The sequence below is a fragment of the Mytilus galloprovincialis genome, chromosome 5 (assembly GCF_965363235.1).
Source record: "Mytilus galloprovincialis chromosome 5, xbMytGall1.hap1.1, whole genome shotgun sequence".
Classification (NCBI taxonomy): domain Eukaryota; kingdom Metazoa; phylum Mollusca; class Bivalvia; order Mytilida; family Mytilidae; genus Mytilus; species Mytilus galloprovincialis.
The window spans coordinates 11764169-11787518 of NC_134842.1; the positions used below are offsets into that span (position 1 = coordinate 11764169).

Below are 23350 nucleotides of genomic sequence, written 5' to 3' on the forward strand. Positions count from 1 at the left end.
GGGTATATATCTCCCAATTGATACGATATTCCCGTGCTTGCATTTCCTATCATGATTTTCTTGATAGAGGGTTGCTGCTCACAAGAAAGCTATTAAACCAAGAGTTCCAAATGGTGAAGTTGAAATCATCCCTTCGTAAATTTTACGGACGCCATCACGAGTTGGTTGACCGTTATGGAATAACCGTATCACAAATGATATCGGATATGTTCCTTACGTCGTAACTACAATCCCCTTCCCTTTCCTGAATGTGACCTACCGAATTAGACTATTTACCGGATTTGTTATCACATAAGCAACACGACGGGTGCCGCATGTGGAGCAGGATCTGCTTACCCTTCCGGAACACCTGAGATCACCCCTAGTTTTTTGGTGGGGTTCGTGTTGTTTATTCTTTAGTTTTCTATGTTGTATCGTGTGTGCTGTTGTTTGTTTGTCTTTTTCATTTTTAGCCATGGCGTTGTCTGTTTGTTTAAGATTTACGAGTTTGACTGTCCCTTTGGTATCTTTCTTCCCTCTTTCATTGTTAGCCCTTAAACATACAATTAATTTCTGGCTTCATACCATTAATATGGACAGTGAGAGTATGGTAAAGAAAGCATACAATGAAAACTTAAACTTTCCTAATGGTTTTTGTAGTAAATTAAAAGTGTTATTAGGTAAATTTGGTTTTCAGCATGTCTTGGAAAATCAAAATACTAGCTATGTCAAAAGAAATTAGAAGAGGAATTCATAAAATACAGGAAACAAACTCTTTTTTGTGACTCTAATAATGGTAATAGTCATGGTAATAAACTAAGAAGATATCGCAAAGTTAAAAATAATTTTGAATTAGAAAAATATCTTCTACTGGACCTCATTACTTTAACACAAGTGTTATTTCTAAAATGGTAAAAATCAGAATCAGTAATAGCAAATTACTAATAGAAGTTGGTATATATACTAGAACACTTTACGAACAGAGAATTTGTCCAATTTGCAAGGATGGAATTGAAGATGAGTTCCATTTCCTCAATCAATGTAAAGCGTTAGAACTTAATAGAAATGTACTCTTTTGTAACTTGTGATATAGTTCCATCTTTTGTGTGAACAAGATAAGTTTAGTTTCATTTTGAAAGGTAATTATACGGACATTAGTACTGTAAGAGTAGCTTGATTAAGAGATATGTATGGTTTGAACATTCATTTGAAGCAAACATAATGCTGTTAAGAGCTTTTATAGTATTAAAGCTGATTGTAATAGCTTGAATTAATAATATTGTATGAATAACACCTACACGCAATGTAAATATAAAATATGTATTTCTTACTGATTTCTTATCATTGAGAAAATATGTGGATTTTTTTGTTTGTTTGTTTGTTTGTTTGTTTATTTTTGTATTTGTATTTGTATTTTGTAAATATCGGCTGGTATCATTTCTGTATAGGAATTTACACCAATAAAATTATTTGATTTGATTTGATTTGGAATCAACCTATTATTCAAACGAATACGTTATTGTTAACACAAACTTGATTTTTTGTTGTCAGATTTTTTGTTTCTTTGACACGTTCCCCGTTTACTTTACATTTCTATACCCATGATACAGGCAAACGACCGATTAAATCTTTACTTTATATCAGCTCGGAATCCTCAAAAATTGTCACTTATGTCTTGTCGAATGGAAAGGTGCATATACTCTTACCAATGAGTTTCTACTCCCGTTTGAAGAAATACCTGCCGTTACTACATTGACGACAAACATTGTCAGAAGATCGCCGCGATATGGTCGAAGGATTCGTAGTTCTACTGTAAGTCAAAACATTTCTCATATACTATACCAGTGGTCCTTGTGCATTATTGTAAATGCCTTTAATGAAAACTAACGATCACGTCCAGATTGCGAACGTACGAACATTTGTTGATGAAAAACCGACCATCTACACATGACCAGTCGTACGTTGTAGGAAACAAAATACACTGAATAAATTTCGTACGTCCGAAGTGCTTTTCTAAATAAATCAACATTAGGAAAGCTCAAACTTCGACATTCTTTATCCACCAATGTAAAATGTACATAAAACTATACGACCAAAGGGGCATACAAAGATAACCAATTTCCTGAAAGGTCAACATGACGTGTTTGAGCTTTTGATTTTGCCATTTGATAAGGGACATTCTGTTTTACAGTTAAGTCTGCCTCAAATCTTGATTTACATCTAGAAATTGACAATGAGGGTTGGTTGAAAACAAAACTTTACGACACAAGAAATGATTTCAGCTTCCCAAGTGTGACCTTTCCATTTTTAAATCTAAGTTGCTAAGTTGAAATCATCACTTCGTAAATGTTAGGGACGCCATTCAGAATTGGTTGAACGTTATGGAATATCCGTTTCACAGATGATATTGGATATGTTCCTCATGTCGTAATGACAATCCCGTTCCCTTTTCACGGATGAAACCTATCGAATTAGTCAAATTACCGGCTTTGTAATAACATGAGCAACATGCCAGGTGCCGTATGTGGAGCAGGATCTGCTTGTCCTTCCGCAGCACCTGACATCACCCCCAGTTTTTGGGGTGGGTTCGTGTTAATTTCAAATTGCTGTTGTCCTCCTATTTGTGATATTTTTACGTATTGTGTTTGTTTTGTGTACACATCGTTGTTGGTATAATGGAATTTGAGGCGACTGTCATACAAGTGAGAGGTTTATATTATAATCCTGGTACCCTTGATAACAATTTACACCACTGGGCGATGCCACTGCTGGTGGACGTTTCGTCCCCGAGGGTATCACCAGCCCAGTAATCAGCACTCCGGTGTTGACATGAATATCAATTATATGGTCATTTTTATAAATTTCTTGTTATAAAACTTTGAATTTTTTGAAAAACTAAGAATTTTCTTATCCCAGGAATAGATTACCGTAGCCGTATTTGGCACAACTTTTTTGAATTTTGGGTCCTCAATGCTCTTCACATTTGTACTTGTTTGGCTTTATAACTATTTTGATCTGAGCGTAACTGATGAGTCTTATGTATACGAAACGCGCATCGGGCGTATTAAATTATAATCCTGGTACCCTTGATTACAATTTCTATGTGTACCAAAAACAAAAACCGTCGTCATTCTAAATCATTAACATCTATTACATCAGTAATAAATACAGGCTTCCGAGCTTGTTTGAATTTCCTTCTCAAAGGAACGAGCAAATCTACGGTTGATTTAAACGAATCTAAATCTCTCTTCACGCATTCGTATTTAAACATCTGACTACTCCATTCTAACTACAACTACCTCAACGCCTATAAATTCGCATTGATACCTTAAATTAGCAACAGTAGTATTGAACCGCTGTTCAAAAGTCATCAATCGATTGAGAGAAAACAAATATGGATTGAGATAGATTTATATAATTATTAGAATTATCAACGTACACAGCAATATGTTGTTTAATAATACATGCTAAAATCCAAATAAAAACTTCCCCGGAAATGACATCATCAGTTTGTTTGCATTGAATATTGACATCTATTTGAATGTTATACTTGGTGGGCGAGTTAATCGTCAATCATCCAGTCGGTATTCCTATCGGCAACAAATCCACGCTCTCGCCTGCTTTTTGGGCGAACGTGCCATAATTATAATGTCTGCATGTCTAATTGACGTTTTATGACAGATTTGACTGCTGCAATCCCATAGAACTTGTAATAAATGGTACCACAGTTACACCTAGGGCTGATTCCTAATTGGCTTCATGTTGCAGCTACAAATTCTCAATAAGGGTCAGTTGACAGCACACAACACAGCCTTGATTTCCTCTCATTGTGAATTCTAATCTATGTAGCAGCGTTCAAACAGCGCCTGCGTTGCAGTTTTTATCTCCATACCGATACTTTACCATTACCAATCCGTTTCTCATGACGTAAAGACTTTCAACAAATAAGTGTAGAAAACATTTTGACGGAGTTGAAATTTAAAAAAATCAATATGAAGATGATATAGATATAGACATATCACACTTGTTCTACTTGAGATGACATTGCAATTGCTTGCAATTTATGAATTTCTTGGATGAAACACTTGTATGTTATCTGCTCTTTGGTCGGATAGTTGTCTCTTTGACACATTCCTCATTTCCATTCTCAATTTTAAACTAAAGATTAAAAAATGTTTGGCTTTGGTTGTATTCAGAATGAGAACTGCTTCTATTATTTATTTTTTCGAAGCAATTTGCATTAAATGAAATGAAAAATATAGAAATATGTGTTAATTATTTAAAGACTAGAGATAAAAGATCAATCATCTGTTATGTCTGTGGACAAATATTATGAATTCTCTACAAATCATAAAACACATCAAAACCAACAACTGCTGTTGACCAAGATAGTATTGCTATTACTAGTAAATCATATATATCAATGTATTTTTTGGGGCCCTTTATAGCTTGCTGTCGGTGCGAGCCTAGGATTCGTGTTGAAGACCGTACCTTGACCTATAATGGTTTACTTTTATAAATTGTGACTTGGATGGAGAGTTGTCTCATTGGCACTTATACAACATCTTCCAATATCTATATGTGGAATATACGCCAATTAGACATCAATCCAATGACCAAAATAAGAATACAAAAATAAATCTTCATCAAACCATGCATAAAACAATAAGTGTTCAGATTGTCTAATTTTAAGTCACTACAATCAATGCTATATATCAATGTATTTTTTGGGGCCCTTTATAGCTTGCTGTCGGTGCGAGCCTAGGATTCGTGTTGAAGACCGTACCTTGACCTATAATGGTTTACTTTTATAAATTGTGACTTGGATGGAGAGTTGTCTGATTGGCACTTATACAACATCTTCCAATATCTATATGTGGAATATACGCCAATTAGACATCAATCCAATGACCAAAATAAGAATAAAAAAATAAATCTTCATCAAACCATGCATAAAACAATAAGTGTACAGATTGTCTAATTTTAAGTCGCTACAAAGTTTGTAAATACCTGCAACAGTTGATATGGTTGAGCAAAATGATAGACAGAGTTGTTCGATACTTCCAAATATTTTTCAAACAGTAGGAGAGAATAGTGGTAATTTTTTTTAAGTTGAACAAAACTGTGTAAACTTCCCAGAAGAACACTGTTTTTGGCCAATTTCTCAAATGTTAAATGTATGGAACATCAATTTCCAGGATCAAAGAAAAAATTATACTAAGCAAAAACAGCTGACAAACATTTGAAGCTGTTCCAGTCAAATCCGAGTAATTTCGAGCATTTTGTTTCATGTCTGTTGTATATAGTTGGTCTGTCTAATGCCCATTATAAAGGAGCATTTTAGTGTTTTTATCGTCCAAAAATATATGTCATTGCATCGATCATAGATAACGAAATGAAATTGTCCATACCATCCGACGACAAAAAAAATCACAAAATACAAAATGTAGTCGCGATCACGAAATTTTAATTCTGTTGTTTTCAAAAAACTAAATAATAATTAAAAAAATGACATACGTCTCTTTTACGTCAAATTCAGTTTAGTATCACAAATAAGGAGACATCTCATTAGTGAAAAATATAATATTCTCCCACAATTCTTATGTTGGACAAATTTTAATCAAAACCTTATTGATTGAATGCTAATTGTTGTCTCTCGTGTAAACAGTTATTTACACCACTGGGTCGATGCCACTACTGGTGAACGTTTCGTCCCCGAGGGTATCACCAGCCCAGTTGTAAGCACTCCGGTGTTGACATGAATATCAATAATATGGTCATTTTTATAAATTTCCTGTTACAAAACTTTGATTTTTTTTCGAAAAACTAAGGATTTTCTTATCCCAGGAATAGATTACCGTAGCCGTATTTGGCAAAACGTTTTGGAATTTTGGGTCCTCAATGCTCTTCAACTTTGTACTTGTTTGGCTTTATAACTATTTTGACCTGAGCGTCACTGACGAGTCTTCTGTTACTGTAGACGAAACGCGCGTTTGGCGTATGAAATTATAATCCTGACACCTTTGATAACTATATAATACATCAACATCGGTCATTGAAATGGAATAAACGTTTAAATATTGTGTAAGTAGTAGTTTCAAGTATAGCTTGTTTGTGATTATCACGTTGCTATGAGAACAAATCGAAACGAATCATGAGTAATTCAATTTCAAAAAACCTTTTAATATGTCATCTGAACATTCCAATGATATAAATCAGTAGAGAATGAACCAGGGCTGTCAGGTGGGGTTGAAGTTTAAGTAGTTCTACTCCACCAATGCAAAAGTTCGTGATGAACGATTTAGTTGAAATAAGGATTGGTATCACAGGAGACGGCCGCAACCAATATAAATATTATTTTATTATGACACACCTTCGGGCTTGAAAATCATTTTTTAAGAGCTATGACCTTAAGCTTATCAACTACTACCAGTCGTACATTGTATAAAAATAAACCCATCTTATATATGCCAGGTTTAAATTGCATGCGTTATTTATGATTATTTAATAGAAGTCGGTTTATTTGTGTATCTCCACACTGGATTTCATGAATCAATAGGTAACCATAAAACTGCTTGATACGTTTCTCCATTTTTTTTTCAAACTTATATTTGCTACGGACATGATGTGTTTGCGTGATCATGAGTTGATCAGTTGATCAGGTCAAGGTAATTGTAGACTGACGTATGGAGGAAAGTGTGTACAGTTTATATTACAATTAGATGATCACGTGGTTATATACCTTAAGGCAACGTGGATGTCGTCTGCAAACAGGTTTCTTTGTTATAATACAAGATAATTTGATGTATCGCCCACACAACACACTTTCGGATTTGATATGAGTAAACGCGTTGGTAATTAAACGTGTGGTTTTCTAATAAAGATAAGCTTTTGAATACGAGAAAATTAAAACTAAGTTCTGTCTGTTTATACAGTTCTCATTTACTTGCACCGTGATTAACAAGTTTAACAGTGATCAAGTTACTAAATATAGTACATGTAAGTAATTCAACAGAATTTTTAGCATCCATAATTTTATTTTTTTCTTAGTTTGGTTTAAGTCAATAATGTTTACTGTAGCGAAGTTTTAATTTTAAGTATATTTAAGCACCAAATTAAATTGTTTAAGAAAATATCATATATTTACCAGGCTTAAAATGTTTACGTTTCGTCTACAAACAACTTATCTGCGCGGTGGTGGATCACGAAAAAAGTGGTTGGAACCCTTCCTTGTGTCCTAGGTTGGGATCCCCATTTGGAAATGGCTGGATCCGCACCAACAGCGACGTTGGTCTTTGAATAAAAAAAAGTAATAAAGGCCAAATAAAGCACCAAGTACGCAGTTGTAGAGCATTGTCGCCTTTGCAAAAATTAAATTTCTGAAGATTTCGCCAAAAACAGTGAAAGAACAGGAAGAAGATCGAGGGAAACCTTACTTACGTAATATATTTTATCTCTGATGTTAACGAACGAAAAATAAAGTGATGCAAATTAAATGAGATTTTGTGAAACAATTTTGTCTGATGCAAAGTTGTTGGTATAAAGAATCGGACCGTATTTTATTTAGGTTTATAAACCTACTGCTGACAAAACCTCAAAATGTCGAATTGATGTCATGGATGAGGTGCAATCGAATCAATAATATATACGATTTCGATAAGAAGGTCTAAGAACATGAAGAAGCTTTCAAAACTTTTTTATATTCCTTTATAATCATTCTTCCGTTTTCGGAGTGTATTAATCCACTCTTTCGATTTGTCAACATTATTATTTGTTAAGAAAATAACAGTTTTTGTGTATTACCTAGCGGTCAGGTAGAACAATAATATCTTTGAGGAAAAATCAGGTAAAACGCGTGTAAACATACAAGACTATAAACATTGTTACACCTGTAATATGTTCTTCCTACCTGTAATGTTGTAGAATTTTAATTTTCCAATAAACAAAACAGAGCAAAAAGAATCGTGAAATATACATTAAATATTAATCATAAAATCCATATCTTTTTTATTTAAATACACATAAACAAACACCATTAATCCACACAATGACACTCCGTTGAATTCACTAAACAAGGCGTGTTGTTATAAATTTACAACAGATGTCGCCATGATAAATCAATAACGAAAGTACGTGTACTTCCCTTGTTTTGATTCTACATCAGTAGCAGGAATGAAGATCGATCTAACACTTGACTAGAATCATTGGCTTACACACATTTCCATTATATTTCTTTTCACCAAGACAGCAATGAGCAAATCACACTTAAATCCCTCCAAACAATGTACGAATTCTTCCTCTGTTTTGATCTTCTAATCGTGTTACGACGTGTCACTTTAAATGCCCGCATTATCGCTGTTTACAGTGATCACATGATACACAAACAGTGTACGTCACGCCGCATTGCTCCGTCTAATTAGCATATATAACATTCTAGAACGTCTGCTACTTTACACCTAGGAGGCGCTGACAACCACGTGATGAAAGAGTCCCATATATAACTAGGTTCTTCCGTTAAGCGTGCGCGGCTTTGTGTATTATATGTTGTAGCAATATCGAGTGACACAATTTCTAACAATGAACAAGTACTGTTTTGGAAAATAGCGTAGAACATCAGGTGAGGATTTACATATGAATAGTTTGCATATACAAAAACAATGAAAAGAGAGAAGTTTCGTCGATAATAAGTTAGTCATCATTTATTGATTTTCATGTCTGTCGACTCATCGTTCCGACATTGTTAAGTCTGATGAAGACACGAGGCAAAACATGAATAAATAATAATTTTATTTAAATCTTTGGAATTTGAACAATTACGTAAAACTCTTATATGTTAGCCTTTTTCAGACGAAATTGATTTATTGCATTTACGTCACGTGATTTGGGAAGACGTTCTCGTAATCGTTTTACGTCACATGGCATGCGGAAATGTCTGACGTCACAATTTTACTGTCAATATAATGCGATGTCAATAGGTCAAATTTGATAGAATCCAAAGTAATGAGATATACAATGATTTAATTGATATATCCAGTGAAAAATATTTCATTTAACATTTATATAGTGATTTTTTTTTAAGTCATAAGAAACAAGTGACCGGTGAAAAATAATGTTTTTCCAATTCTTGAACCAATGCATACAAACATCATAAACTTAGTCTTCTGTTCAAGAATTTTTCATTTTTTTCGCCTAAATTTCATATAATCGTCAATTTTTTTTTCAATCGGTCAGTGTTGTTGTGAAAATATGGCAGGTAATTAAAGTTCGTGTTTTGAAGCCGAAGTTTAACGATTGCTGTTTGTCAACAATCAACAAAAAATCAACAAAAAAGCATGGAAATTGAGCATGTGTTTAACATGTAAATTCAGATAATAGTTTATTTTAAGGACATCCATGCTTATTGCAATCACCGGATTTTTATGAGATGGGTCACACTGAGGTCACTTTGCATCCGGAAAATTTGTCGGGGAATTCCTCCCTGCAATTAAACATGTTAAAATAAAGTAAACTTCTAAATATGAATAAATTAACGAGTTTTCTTCAGAAAAAAGTATATGTACATACATGTAAGTTTATTAATGAAAACTATCCATTGAGTTATAAAAAAACATATGCATTATTTTTTTTTATTTTAGGCTTCTTATGACTTTAAGGACATTTTTATTAATTAATTAATACAATCGCTATTTGTCTGCCATTACTGGACATCTCAAAAATTCCGGTATAATTTTGGCGTCATAAAAGAAAATATTTGATGACACAATGGAAAAGTGATCGTTTTATGATGTCAAGACAGGACAACTGTCAATGTGTATTTGTACCGCTTAACAGAAGTTCCAATGGAAACTTTGTTATAAATATTGTCATAAAATCTATTCCTGTTGGAACAAATATTATATACCATTTATTCTGTTAGGAACATATACTGATATATTTATTCCCATGGAAATAATATTCCGGAATATTTTTTCCTTTTGGAACTAATCTTATGAAGGAACTTCTATTCCGTGACACCACAACCATAACCGAAACCTATTGATATGATGGATGAGTGTTAAACCATCTTGATGCTGCAACTTTAATATGGTTTCATTTTGTTTTCCTGAAATAATGCCAAACTATGACATCTTTAGACACATGATGTCCAAGAAATAATTCAAGCAACCATGAATCATTTCTATTCTTATCAGACAAAGACCCAATTTCTTTTGGATCAAAGCGATCAATGCAAAGGGAAATGTAAGCTGTTCCAGTAAATGAACACACATTTGTTATTGACAAAACAACGAAGAAAATTCATTCAGTGGCAATCTTGAACAACATACAATAACATACTTTGACAGATTTGGATGAATTTAATGGAATATCTTCTGTTAATTAAAAAAGATATGGACATTAACATGCAAATTTTCAACCATCTTTTGTTTTTGGAATTTTGGGTCCTCAATGCTCTTCAACTTTGTATTTATTTGGCTTTTTAACTATTTTGATCTGAGCGTCACTGATGAGTCTTATGTAGACGAAACGCGCGTCTGGTGTATAAAATTATAATCCTGGTACTTTTGATAACTATTTACACCACTGGGTCGATGCCACTGCTGGTGGACGTTTCGTCCCCGAGGGTATTACCAGCCCAGTAGTCAGCACTTCGGTGTTGACATGAATATCAATTATATGGTCATTTTTATAAATTTTCTGTTTACAAAACTTTGAATTTTTCGAAAAACTAAGGATTTTCTTAACCCAGGAGTAGATTACCTTAGCCGTATTTGGCACAACTTTTTGGAATTTTGGGTCCTCAATGCTCTTCAACTTTGTATTTATTTAGCTTTTTACTATTTTGATCTGAGCGTCACTGATGAGTCTTATGTAGACGAAAACGCGCGTCTGGCGTATAAAATTATAATCCTGGTACTTTTGATAACTATTGTTTATGTTAACATGTTTTGACGACTTATAGATTCCCATTCATGAATTTTCCTATAAAATCCTTACATTCTTGCGCCATCGTTCAATGATGTCATTTACACCTTCTGAAAAGAGGTAAATTGTTCATTTAAAGCATATGAAGTGGGAATAGGATTGGAACAACCCAAACAAATCATGACATTGCCTATCATCTGACAAACAATGTATAAATTTATTCAAATTTTATGTGTACTCAAAGCGTTTGAACAACGTAATATTATTTGACATTGGATAAAATTGGGAATGGAAAACGGGAATGTCACATTATGTGTCAAAGAGACAACAACCCGACCAAAGAGCAGATAACAAACGACGGCCACCAATGGGTCTTCAATGAAGTGAGAAATTCCTGCACCCAGATGTGTGCTTCAGCTGGCCCCACAGCAAAAATGTATATAGTTAATAATAATGGACGTCATACTAAACTCCAAAATATAAAAAGAATCTAAAATTAAAAATCATACAAGACTAACAAAGGTCAGAGGCTCCTGACTTGGGACAGGTGCAAAAAATCTTTAAAAAAAGACTCTTTAAAATAAAGTATTCCACTGTTTAATCTTCAATGTTTTATTTGAAAGAAGCACATGTACAGGTGTATAAATGAACAAGTGCTTACATGAATAAAGCATATGGACATATGTGTCCCTTCGGCTACAAGGGGGTTAAAGTCCAGTTTCAAATTAAATGTATATTAATGAGAACACAAATTAAATGTATATTAATGAGAACATTAAAATATGATATAGATATAGATCCTGCTTCGTACTTGACCAACACCCTGAAATGAAATTTTAACATGCATGTTACAGTCTGCACTGTTAGACACTTGTCCGATGACCCAGACTAGAAAAATGTTATCCAGAGATTCCAGACTAGTAAGAATTTGAAAAACTTTGTTAAAACCTATAATAAAAAGGTCTTATATTGGTGTTCAGATAAGTTGTTTGAAAAGATTTTGGTGCAGACTGAATTGTTATAAACAAGGTTACAGATAAAAGAAAGACATATGTCAATCTACCTTTACACATTTTCATTATTAAGACGCTGAGCTGAATCTACTCGTACTCCTCAATGCCTCAACCTGCCTCAACCTTTCCCACAGGAGATGAGCACAAGACCAACAAGGCAGGTACATTAGAGAAAAGAAAAAAAAGCCAATTGCCAAACTTGTCTGACCAGTTAGAATTAGTTTAATGGCGCCAAGCCCTCCCCCTAACCTGCGACAGTGGTTTAACGGAACAACAGAACAAACTATGCAAAACAATAGAAACATTAATAATAATTATATGGAAAATTGCATTTTTAGTGTTCCCATGTGTACAATTCTTGCCAGAACTTGCTGAAACTTATCAAAAATATCATACTATTAGGTTCATACATGTATCAGCAATGATTTGATACTTTTAAAAATAAGTTCTAGTCAAACATTTTTAATGAGTTATGTCCCTTGGAATTATAAATTATAATAGAAACCAATTGAAACTACAGTGCATTTGCTCTTAAGCCTTCATTTAATAAAAATTCTTATAGAACAAAAAAATGCTTCTTATTGTTTAGTTATTGCCCTTGTAAATATCTTTGGGTTGATAAATATGTGCAACACAGGGACATTGGAACTCTGTTTTTTATTTGAGATTGGTGAATGCAGACTTGCTTTTGGTTTTAAATTTTGTTGTGCAAGGGTAATTTCTGCCCATATTTAATTTAGTGTACCTTTATTTCAAACATTTTCCTTCAATAAAAACCTTGAGTGATAGAAGCAATTTCAACCTAGGGGTTGGAAAGTTGTTATATTACAACATTATTTTATGCAATCACCTAATCTTTCCCCCAGGAGTGAGAAGCAAAGAAAAAAAAATAACAGATCTGATCATTTCCATTAATATTTATATTAACCCCTGTATTATGCTGAAAACTTATGATCACATCGATCACCATACTTAAAAGTTGAGATTTACATTCAATCCACAAATTGAAGTGTATGACGACCATATCTGTCAAGAAATTATTTATTTAAAAAAAACACATAAGTTGGGCATGATTAATCAACTTATCTCAATATCTGTTAACAAAAAGAATCCAGTACAAATACACCATTATATACTGAGTGCCAATGAAAACGCAACACTTTTGTTTTTTAATAAAATCTCATAATTTTTATTTTATTTATAATTGAACTTTGTATAGTTGGTTGAAAATGACTTTTAAGACAATTGTCGACAATTTTACAGTTGAGTGATTTTTGGAACGAATGCGAAGTAAGAGTAATTTTGAACGGACATAAACCGAGTTCACCGCTTTTCAACATACCCACCATTTTCACGATTTTGTCATTTAAAGCTTGGCTAATGTCATGAATTTTCCCGCCCTTATTGTTAAGAAACTGCAATAAACATCTGAGTAAATGCCAGGACTTTCTGACAACCAGCGACATGCAGTATTGGGCATGATCCAATGAAGCCTTTCACAGTATACAATTACGAGAAGACTGAAGTTGTAGCCTCTACAATAACCCAAATCATCCACAAATTCAACCAAAATGAATCATTTAATGATAAGCCACATCCCGGGATACAAAAAGCAAGAAACGCTCAGCAAGACCGATACATTTGGTCTTTAACATATCCTATATCGACTATGATGGCTGTTCAAAGGTCACGAGAGTTCAATGGTGGTCACGGTAGAACCTGTGGAGCAATTTCAGTAAAGCACCATTTGCGCAGAAATTGTAAGAGCACCACAGTCTTTCCTTAGTGACATCTAAACGGCCGTCTGGCGTAAACATCAAATTCTGTAGACCAAAAAACATTCATTATGTACCAAAAATGATCAGTGGTGGTTACATAGACATTTTGCACGCGCCTTGGCCAAAAGTCTTGCTTTTCGCCGAATTTTGGTCCAATCGAGCAAATTTTGCATCAGATTTAACATGGTTTAGACGATGAAAACCACCACCAATATCATAAAGTCAGCTTGAGTTTGCTTTGCGGGACAAGTGGAATAAAAATCCTCGGGATCACATTAAACGTCCGGGATGATCAACTCAACGGCGCTGTGGAGATTGCACTGCACCACAGGGCTGTAACATTTTGTGTTAGGACTGTGAGTTGATGATTCGACATTGGATGTTTCGTTTACCTATTGCGCACAAAAGATGACAAGGAAACAGTTTTTGTTTGATATTGATCTATTGTTAAAATTGTTAATTTTCAAGAACAATTTATTTTGAAAGGTTATCATTTCTAGTATAAATTTTATTTTTGAAAAACCAAGTGTTGCATTTTCATTGGCACTCAGTATACATGTTATAAACAAAGGAAGAGAAATCCAATTCAAAATATTGCCTCCTAGACTAGTAATGTGTCCCATTGCTAGATTCAATATTAAATGCAAAAGTAATCTGACCATTACCCTTCAGTGCTCATAAGCACTTTGATACCATAAAAAAGGAAGTTTCTAACAAACTAAAGAATAAATTTAAACTTGAACTACAGTGTATTGAGTTTTTATAACTATCATAGGATTCTTTAAATCAATGAAACACTGGTTTACTGTAAAGAATAATTTTAAACTTGAATTATTAGTTATCCTATTTATCATAAAATTCTTGAATTCAATGGAATACTGGTGTTTAATAGATCACCATGATCACAACAGATGTTAGAAAGTACAGTTAAGTATATATTTTATTAAAAAAAACACAATGAAATCATAAATAACATATAAGGTAAACATTCTTATGATAACTAACATTGGGTTAAAACATAATCCAATGTACATTTATACATGTGTATAACACCCATAACTCTTATATTCTCATATAGAGCTTCCAACTGTATTGAATAATTATTTGTAATGAAATGAGGTAACTTGATGAATTTATATACAAGTATACTGTGTAATTAAACATGTTCAGAACCATTTCTTATTTACTTCCTGTTTGCTGGATACATGGGAACTTTTTATATTGATCATGGGCAGATTCAGACGGGGGCAGGACTGACATGCAACTCTCTTAAATTTTAAAGCATGTGTTCAAGACAAGACAGTATTTTATTTAAGTCTCACCTCTTAATTTTGTAGAACATACAAATAGTTAATAAAATATCACAAAACATACAAGTGCCACTCTAAAAAGAGTTATGAGAGACTATCTATACACTCTAGAAGAATATTCGATAATTTACTTAAAAAATATTCTCCTAGCCCTGCTCCCCATACGCCATAATATAAGTTTACGGGCCCTATTAAACATAAAATTCTTGCTCCACCCCTGTTGATGCATTATTTAGCATTTAAAAAAGCTGTATTGCATTGTTCCTGTTACTCCAAATAATATCTTCTTGATATTTGATACCATGTTGCATAAATATATCTTAAATATTGGTATATGCTTTATTTAAACAAGTTGATTATACATGTTATATGGCCAATGTTTGAAATGATACTTGTAAAAGATCAAAGCATTTATAATATATAAAGCTCCATCTTTACGACCATCGTTAATGCCTTGAAACCACCTACGAAGTACGTGAAATTTGGTGCTGGACATTAAGCAAGCATTAGTCAATCACTCAGATTGATTGATTTATAGTGGTATTGTGTTTTATATCCCTGAAATAATATACTTGTACCATGTTATCTATTACAGCTACATATGTGATCTTGTGATCTCAAAATCAAGAATGCCAAAAAAAATATATGTTTACAAATAAATAAGTTTTTCCTGTTGCAACTGAGATCCAAATTTATGATGGGACTGTCTTATGAAAGCATTAAGCTATGAACACATTTAGAATTTTTAGATGTCTGCTTCTAGATCTAAATATAAAAAAAGAAGATTTGGTATGATTTCCAATGAGACAACTCTCCACAAGAGACCAAAATGACATAGAAATTAACAACTATAGCCTTCAACTATGAGCAAAGCCCATACCGCATAGTCAGCTATAAAAGGCCTGCAAATGACAATGTAAAACAATTCAAACGAGAAAACTAACAGCCTTATTTATGTACAAAAAAGCAGGTTTCATTCACTGAAATGTGGCTTTAGTTTCAGCCAATTTAAATCTAAAGTACAATGTATGCATCATAGCCTATTTTGATGATTCATTAATACAGTTATTGATGTCTCATTTGAATTAAATATTATCCTTAAATTGAGTCACATTTAAAAAATGTTCAGATTAATGAAAGAGTTTTATACAATTAATAATTTGTTAGCTTGGCAATTTTATGTGTTTATCTCCCTTGGGCATTCTTTATTTCTTAAAGTTAAAGTTAAAATATGATGTTTAACATTTAACTAATGTTTTTATGCCCCATTTATTGGCATTATGTTTTCTGGTCTGTGCATCCTGCCGTCGGTTCGTTCGTCTGTCCGTTCGTCCCGCTTCAGGTTAAAGTTTTTGGTCGAGGTAGTTTTTGATGAAGTTGAAGTCCAATCAACTTGAAACTTGGTACAAATGTTCCCTATTATATGATCTTTCTTATTTTAATGCCAAATTAAAGATTGTCCCCCATTTTTACGGTCCACTGAACATAGAAAATTAAGAGTTAATTGTTTTTAATTTATTTTATTCAATTTTTTTTTTTGGGGGGGGGAGGGGAGTGGTATATAATATTTAATTTTTCAGGTTATCAGTTGAAAATAACACCTTTTAGTCAATATTCTAGACAAAGACTAAATTAGACATGTATTACCTAATCTTGGATTAGGAACAAGGCAAACTGTGATATTGAATAATCACCAATAGAATTTTAACAATCAAGTTGATTATCAATCTAATCCTGGTATAACTAAGAATTAAGACTTGTTAGATAATCTTTTATTATGTAAATGAGAGATATGTTTTCTTAAAAGATATAAATAGTCTTTGTTATAATTGTACTCAGAAAGATTTATGTCTGGCAGTTTTAATGGATATAGCTGATGTCTCATTGGAATTCACACCTAACTTTCAAGTAAAAGTAACATTTTTCATCTTTTTGTGAATTTCTCTTGACTGCATTTCTCTATAAGAGTGATAAAATGTCTGTTTTGATATAGTAGTCTCAACTATTTACATGAAATAATCATTTCTTTGAAAAGTATCATCTGTTTGCTTTATTCAAAATGCTGTCTATTTATCAGCCTCTAGGCAGCTACTGAGATTATGTACTTAAATTCATCCTTGTTTTTTTATTTTTTTTTGAATTTTTTTATTCAATTAACATCGTAAGGGGTGGATCCAGGATTTTTGAGAGAAAAAATACAATATTATTTTAGACATTTTATGTATAAAAAAATGATTTATTTGCTGAGGGGCGTAAAGGGGGGTATCTGCACGGAAGAACGCGAAATAAAATTGTCATTTCATGATGAAAGAACAATTAAGAACTTCTTGCACGTTGATCTTTTTACCAATTTCATGAAACACAATGAATAACGAACCTTTTTATACGACCGCAAAATTTGAAAAATTTCGTCGTATATTGCTATCACGTTGGCGTCGTCGTCGTCTGCGTCGTCGTCCAGCGTCCGAATACTTTTAGTTTTCGCACTCTAACTTTAGTAAAAGTGAATGGAAATCTATGAAATTTTAACACAAGGTTTATGACCACAAAAGGAAGGTTGGTATTGATTTTGGGAGTTTTGGTCCCAACATTTTAGGAATTAGGGGCCAAAAAGGGCCCAAATAAGCATTTTCTTGGTTTTCGCGCTATAACTTTAGTTTAAGTTAATAGAAATCTATGAAATTTTGACACAAGGTTTATGACCACAAAAGAACGGTTGGGATTGATTTTGGGAGTTTAGGTTTCAACAGTTTAGGAATTAGGGGCCAAAAAAGGGCCCAAATAAGCATTATTCTTGGTTTTCGCACAATAACTTTAGTTTAAGTAAATAGAAATCAATGAAATTTAAACATAGTGTTAATGACTACAAAAGGAAGGTTGGTATTGATTTTGGGAGTTTAGGTCCCAACAGTTTAGGAATTAGGGGCCAAAAAGGGACCCAAATAAGCATTTTTCTTGGTTTTCGCACCATAACGTTAGTATAAGTAAATAGAAATCTATGAAATTTAAACACAAGGTTTATGACCATAAAAGGAAGGTTGGTATTGATTTTGGGAGTTTTGGTCCCAACAGAATAAGGGGCCCAAAGGGTCCAAAATTAAACTTTGTTTGATTTCATCAAAATTGAATAATTGGGGTTCTTTGATATGCCGAATCTAACTGTCATGACTGTGTATGTAGATTCTTAACTTTTGGTCCCGTTTTCAAATTGGTCTACATTAAGGTCCAAAGGGTCCAAAATTAAACTTAGTTTGATTTTGACAAAAAATGAATCAGTTAGGTTCTTTGATATGCTGAATCTAAAAATGTACTTAGATTCTTGATTATTGGCCCAGTTTTCAAGTTGGTCCAAATCGGGGTCCAAAATTAAACTTTGTTTGATTTCATCAAAAATTGAATAAATGGGGTTCTTTGATATACCAAATCTAACTGTGTATGTAGATTCTTCATTTTTGGTCCTGTTTTCAAATTGGTCTACACTAAAGTCCAAAGGGTCCAAAATTAAACTTAGTCTGATTTCAACAAAAATTGAAATCTTGGGGTTCTTTGATATGCTGAATCCAAAAATGTACTTAGATTTTTTATTATGGGCCCAGTTTTCAAGTTGGTCCAAATCAGGATCTAAAATTATTATATTAAGTATTGTGCAATAGCAAGTCTTTTCAATTGCACAGTATTGCGCAATGGCAAGAAATATCTAATTGCACAATATTGTGAAATAGCAAATTTTTTTTTAATTAGAGTTATCTTTCTTTGTCCAGAATAGTAAGCAAGAAATATCTAATTGCAAAATATTGTGCAATAGCAAGATTTTTTTTAATTGGAGTTATCTTTCTTTGTCCAGAATCAACTTAAATCTTTGTTATATACAATATACAATGTATATTCACTTTTTACTACCAACTGATAAATTATAATAAATAACATTCAGTGATAACAAGCAGTTTTTTTTACATCTTAATATTTTATGATGTATTTAAATGAGTAGTTATTGTTGCAAACTCCATTAGAAATTTTAATTGAGATTAGTTTTGGAATAAGGGAAAGGGGGATGTGATTAAAAAAATTGGGTTCAATTTTTCTCATTTGAAATTTCATAAATAAAAAAGAAAATTTCTTCAAACATTTTTATGCCCCACCTACGATAGTAGAGGGGCATTATGTTTTCTGGTCTGTGCGTCCGTCCGTCCGTCCGTCTGTCCGTTCGTTCGTCCGTCCGTTCGTCTGTCCGTCTGTCCCGCTTCAGGTTAAAGTTTTTGGTCAAGGTAGTTTTTGATGAAGTTTAAGTCCAATCGACTTCAAACTTAGTACACATGTCCCCTATGATATGATCTTTCTAATTTTAATGCCAAATTAGAGTTTTTACCCCAATTTCACGGTCCACTGAACATGGAAAATGATAGTGCGAGTGGGGCATTCGTGTACTGAGGACACATTCTTGTTTTGAGAGGATTAATATTCAACAGCATAGTGAATTGCTCTAAGAGAAAACAAAAATTTTAAGTTCATTAGAACACATTCATTCTGTGTCAGAAACCTATGCTGTGTCAACTATTTAATCACAATCCAAATTTAGAGCTGAATCCAGCTTGAATGTTGTGTCCATACTTGCCCCAACCGTTCAGGGTTCAACCTCTGCGGTCGTATAAAGCTACGCCCTGCGGAGCATCTGGTTCACGACTGTATTTGAAATAAAAATGGCAAAACATGTTGCACCAAAATAACCCCTTACCACTCTCTTTGTCTACCAAAGGGTAAACCCTTTATCTGCCACTGATTGTTAAGTCTTATCTTAAGTTTTATCAGTCAATAGACAATACATGTACATGTATGTATTAGCACAAACACAGTAATCAGTATAAAGTATAGAAACAATAAAACAGACAATTGTACAGTTTTCTTGTGAGAATTAAAAAAATAAAATATAATAATAAATAACTATAAGTAATGAGGGTGCATGGTCTTGAAGTTTTATTAATCATCAATGATCATGTGCAAAAATATTAACATAAACTAAAAATGTAGATGTATACAGCTTGTTGACAGCTACTGTACTCTTAATTCTGTAAATTTTATCAATGTTTTGTGATGTGTAACATCTTTCAGCAATGAACTTCTTATCTTTAAAGATTTTTTATGTTCATTAACAGTATTACATTTATACCAACCTCATTTAATTACCAAGTAACTATTTCAATAAGTAGGTTCATGAATGTTTAGAACAGGATACAAATTCTGTGATTATTTACTTAATTTTACCAATCACAGAAATTTGAAATTTAATTCTATAAGGAGATTGTTTTTCAAGTGTTTCAATTTGTAACTTGTAACTGTGTGATTTGTCCATTTGTATATTGATGTTTTATAATTTGTCGATGTGTTAAATGTCAATTTGTAAATTGTCAATATGTATATTCCTTGTTTTCAAAATTCCAATAGGGAACATACTTTTTATAATATAATGTATATTGATGTTTTGTAACTTGTCGATTCATAAATTGTCAATTTGTATATTGATGTTTTGTAACTATTTATATATATATATATATAGTGTTATTGACTAGATCTAATTTAATAACCAAAAACTTGGCTCCAGTAGAACAGTCAGATTTTTGCAATGACTTAGATGACATGGACGACTGTTGAAGTGGGTGGCATATCAAGTCTGCAACATGTCTGTTTTAATATGAATGTTCTAAAGTTAAATAAAGGCAAATTTCAGAGTAGTTGCATTTCATTTTGGAGTAGAGTAGTAGGTAGAAAATGATTACCTAGTATATGTGTAGCCTACTTTTCAAATCAATGTTGGGATTTTCTAATCTATCAAAATGTATCTATTATATTCCTGTCTATGTCAAACACATTGACAAAAGCCATTTACAGATTTTGCATTTTGTTTGAAGTTAATCATTAAAAAAGTATTAAGACTTTTATAAAAACTTTTAGATTTTTTATTGTAGGATATTCACAAACATCAACAAACCAGAATTAAACACAAATATCCTAAAGTTTAACGGAGTTACAATCATATCTACATGAACATACAATGTTTATAATATTTTGTGTGTAATACAATGTACAGGACGGTACCATATTTGTTTACCCCCTTTAAATAAAGAATGTATTAATATTATTATCATTATGATATAATAGTATTTTAAGATTTATGTAAGAATTCATCTATCATAATCTGTGTTAATTTTATTTACAGGTTTCTAATTTAAGAACTGAATCAAAAAGATTTTCAACAGAGAACATTGGCAGTAAAACATGTTTCAAGGTTCGTGACCTCTAAATATTTGAATAAAAATATTGTAAACTTTACTTCTTAAATGAAATAATATTAAAACATGATACATCTGTGATTTTAGATGTTTGTAAATTCTTGTTAATTAGTCTCATAAATAAAATTTGTGGACTTGTTGTCTTTTTGATTTTCACTATTATTTTTGTCCATCTTCTACTTCACAAGCTTCAGTCTTCTTTAAGGCTTCTTGCACCTACACCCCAAAAAAAGTGGGGGAGGGGGGGAGGGGCAGGGGTTTGTAGGGTGTAATTCAATTTTAGCTCACCTGGCCCTTAAGTGAGCTTTTCTCATCACTTGGCGTCCGTCGTCGTCAGTCGTCCAGCGTCTGTCGTCGTTAACTTTTACAAAAATCTTCTCCTCTGAAACTGCTGGGCCAAATTTAACCAAACATTGCCAAAATCATTATTAGGGTATCTTGTTTAAAATTGTGTCTGGTGACCCGGCCAACCAACCAAGATGGCCGCCATGGCTAAAAATAGAACATAGGGGTAAAATGCAGTTTTTGGCTTATAACTCAAAAACCAAAGCATTTAGAGCAAATCTGACATGGGGTAACATTGTATATCAGGTCAAGATCTAACTGCCCTGAAATTTTCAGATGAATCTGACAACCCGTTGTTAGGTTGCTGCCCCTGAATTTTAAGGAAATTTTTGCTCTTTTTGGTTATTATCTTAAATTTTATTATAAATAGAGATAAACTGTAGATAGAAAAAATGTTCAGCAAAATAAGATTTACAAATAAGTCAAAGGTCCAAAATGGTCAGTTGACCCCTTTAGGAGTTATTGCCCTTTATTGTCAATTTTTAACCATTTTTCGTAAATCTTAGTTACCTTTTACAATAATCTTCTTCTCTGAAACTACTGGGCCAAATTAAATCAAACTTGGCCACAATCATCATTGGGGTATCTAGTTAAAAATTGTGTCCAGTGACCCGGCCAACCAACCAAGATGGCCACCATGGCTAAAAATAGAACATAGGGGTAAAATGCAGTTTTGGGCTTATAACTTAAAAACCAAAGCATTTAGAGCAAATCTGGCAGTGGGAGAAATTGTTTACCAAGTCCAGATCTATCTGCTCTAAAATTTTCAGATGAATAGGACAACTGGTTGTTAGGTTGCTGCCCCTGAACTGGTAATTTTAGGGAATTTTTGCTGTTTTTGGCTATTATCTTGAATATTATTATAGATAGAGATAAACTGTAAACAGCAATAATGTTCAGCAAAGTAAGATTTACAAATAAGTCAACATGACCAAAATGGTCAGTTGACCATTTTAGGAGTTATTGACCTTTATAGTCAATTTTTAACCATTTTTCGTAAATCTTAGTAATCTTTTACAAAAATCTTCTCCTCTGAAACTACTTGGCCAAATAATCCAAACTTGGCCACAATCATCTTTGGGATATTTAGTTTAAAAAATGTGTGGCGTGACCTGGCCAATTAACCAAGATGGCCGCCATGGCTAAAAATAGAACATCAGGGTAAAATGCAGTTTTTGGCTTATAACTCAAAAACCAAAGCATTTAGAGCAAATCTGACACGGTAAAAGTGTTTATCAGGTCAACATCTATCTGTCCTGAAATTTTCAGATGAATCGGACAACCTGTTGTTGCGTTGCTGCCCCTGAATTGGTAATTTTAAGAAATTTTTGCTGTTTTTGGTTATTATCTTGAATATTATTATAGATGGAGATAAACTGTAAACAGCAATAATGTTCAGCAAAGTAAGATTTACAAATAAGTCAACATGACCAAAATGGTCAGTTGACCACTTTAGGAGTTATTGCTCTTTATAGTCAATTTTTAACCATTTTTCGTAAATCTTAGTAATCTTTTAGAAAAATCTTCTCCTCTGAAACTACTTGGCCAAATTTAACCAAACTTAGCCATAATCATCATTGGGGTATCTAGTTAAAAAAATTTGTCTGGTAACTGGGCCAACAAACCAAGATGGCCACCATGGCTAAAAATAGACCATGGGGGTAAAATGCAGTTTTTGGCTTATAACTCAAAAACCAAAGCATTTAGAGCAAATCTGA

At 32.9% G+C, this 23350-nt stretch overlaps 1 protein-coding gene across 1 annotated transcript in view; it reads left to right on the forward strand.

Moving 5' to 3' along the window:
- The first annotated feature begins 8474 nt into the window (after window positions 1–8474).
- The window catches only part of LOC143075152 (uncharacterized), a 39368-nt gene continuing 24492 nt past the window's right edge, over window positions 8475–23350 (forward strand). Inside the window, exons 1-2 of the mRNA XM_076250475.1 lie at window positions 8475–8596; window positions 21215–21283. The gene's annotated coding sequence lies outside the window, so the exon portion shown is untranslated. The remainder of the gene's footprint in view (window positions 8597–21214; window positions 21284–23350) is intronic.